The 2,500-nt window shown below is 39.7% G+C and overlaps 1 protein-coding gene across 1 annotated transcript in view; it reads left to right on the top strand.

Annotated features, from left to right (window-relative positions):
- The window catches only part of LOC106869076 (serine-rich adhesin for platelets), a 223,287-nt gene that overhangs the window by 53,176 nt on the left and 167,611 nt on the right, over positions 1 to 2,500 (top strand). The window contains exon 2 of the mRNA XM_052976666.1: positions 682 to 1,494. The gene's annotated coding sequence lies outside the window, so the exon portion shown is untranslated. The remainder of the gene's footprint in view (positions 1 to 681; positions 1,495 to 2,500) is intronic.

Here is a 2,500-nt window from a genome sequence, read left to right as displayed (position 1 = left end):
CCGCAGAATATTGATGTTGGATAATTTGTTTATCCGACATAATTTATATTTTGCTAAACTTGTCGAATAAGTAACATCATATTTAACCTCTCTGTTTAACCTTTGATTCAAAACTAATTTATTTTTCTGAACGATGTTATTATTTTTTTTTAGTTCTTCATCGTCTGCTTGTCCTCATGTCACGTCCATTGACCAAATCTCTTCAACTGTCAACGCTTCAACTCCTTCTGCCGCCTCTTTCTTTCACCCCTCACTCACTGTCTCACTAGCTCCCTACCTCCCACTCTTCACTCTTAATTCTCTACTACCTTTCTGTTCACTCGTTCGCTCACTCACCTACTCTCTCACTCACTCACTCACTCACTCACTCACTCACTCACTCACTCACTCATTCACTCACTCACTCAATCAATCACTCACTCACTATATCTGCATGTTTCCTAAGTTCAACAACCCCTCGGGACCAGATCTATAATTAAAGACCCTCCAACCATGACCATCTTGCCATTTTTACATACAGTGTGATCTGTGAGAATTTGACTGCTCTATCTTGTAGGTTGATTGTTGTAATAGGTCCGTTCGGTGACATGCATCTAAATGTATTTGCAACCATTCAATATTGAGCTTTTATTTATTGATTTTTCATCTAATGCTTATTTATTTATTTTCTTTTATATCTAGCTTCCAGAAATGAGTAACAGACAAGAACAAGAAGAACAAGAACAACAACAGAAATAACCGCAACAACAAGAGCAGTATTATATGCACAGGAAGAGTAAAAACAACTGCCTGAACAGTAATATCAACGTCATTGGAAGTATGTAAGCCATCATCAACACCTTCAAAATCACCACCACAACAGTAACAATGACAATATCACCACCAACCACTAACAACTGCAGCAGCAACAATACAAAGACGATAAATGCTACTACAAGATGGAAAGGAAAATAAATATTCTGTGACAAACTATACGGGTTAAAGCAAAGCCTATTCAGCGTCAAAAGAACTACAGTGACACAGAATACATAAGACACACAAAATACAGTCGCAAGATATATTTACAGAATATACGGCAGCTGCACTTAATATTTACTCGGAGAATTCAGTGTAACACACACACACATACACACACACAAAGTATACAGAACCACACATACACACACATACACACTCAGACACACATATCCACAGAAATAAACATATTCTCACACATACACACACAAACATAGATACAATATCACGGGATATGTCCCAACTGTACGAATTAACACAGAATAAACCTCATCAGTAAACTAGTATTGGCGCACTGTCGTCTGACATCGATGTAAGGTTGGAAAACATATAGTGTCACACACACACACACACACGCACACACATGTATACATCATTACACGACATGACACAGGATGTATAGCATCATACTCGAGTGTTACTGCAAGAGATCGAACAATCTAGAACAATGGAAATGTTTGATTATCGATTGAAGAACAGGTAAGCATTTATTTAATTTCTTAGTTTAAATGTAAGGTTCTCTGGAGTGTCGATGGGTGATCGAATTGTTAGTTTACTGATGGGTGTGTAGGGTGGGGTGGGGGAGGGAGAGGATGTTGGTCTGGTGGCTTAGTCAAGTGGAGGCGTTGGACCGACGACTTAAACTGACAATCCGTTGGTTACAACAACGATTGATCAAGTTGATCCGATCGCCGGAACAGCCTGCTTGTGAAGTTAACGTGAAAGTGGTTGAGTACTTCGCAGACATGCGTAACCGTTAATGTTGTACGTAAAGAAATTCAGCGTGACCACAGAGTGTGGCAAGGCTGTCTCTTTGAAATACAGGTACAACTCATTTTTGCCAGATGAGTGAACTGGAGCAATATGAAATCAAGTATCTTACTCAAGGACACCGCGTCGCAAGGAATCGAACTCAGGTCCCTACGATCGGCAGCCGAATACCCTAACCACTAAGCCACGCGCCTTACTAAGGTGCTGAACTAAATGGAGGGATGTCATATTAAAGTGGTAGCAATTAGATTGATGTTCAATTAAGGTGTGACTGATGTTGTTTTGTTGATGTTTTAATTACTTAACTAATCACTCACCGAATGAACAAATGAACCGTTCAATTAACACACATTCATTAACTCTCACACTCACTCCATCAGTCCTTCCAACTATCACTCAATTATCACCCATTCAACCACTCATCAGCATACACATTAATAAATCGCTACCCCACACCATCACTCAATTCCTACCTCACTCACTCATTAACCAAACTCTATATCATAACCTAAAACTCACTTTTTCTCTCAGATATTTATTCACTCACAAAAGCACGCCCTCGTGCCAACCTTCTCCCGCTCTCGCTCATACTCTCACTCACGAAGCAACATTCACAGATATTCATTGAATTTCCTTCAATCAAACACTCACTCAAAACGTCACACACACACACACACACACACACACACACACACACACACACACACACACACAC

This window comes from Octopus bimaculoides, chromosome 25 (genome assembly GCF_001194135.2).
Source record: "Octopus bimaculoides isolate UCB-OBI-ISO-001 chromosome 25, ASM119413v2, whole genome shotgun sequence".
Classification (NCBI taxonomy): Eukaryota; Metazoa; Mollusca; class Cephalopoda; order Octopoda; family Octopodidae; genus Octopus; species Octopus bimaculoides.
This window is presented reverse-complemented; position numbering and strand designations above follow the sequence as displayed.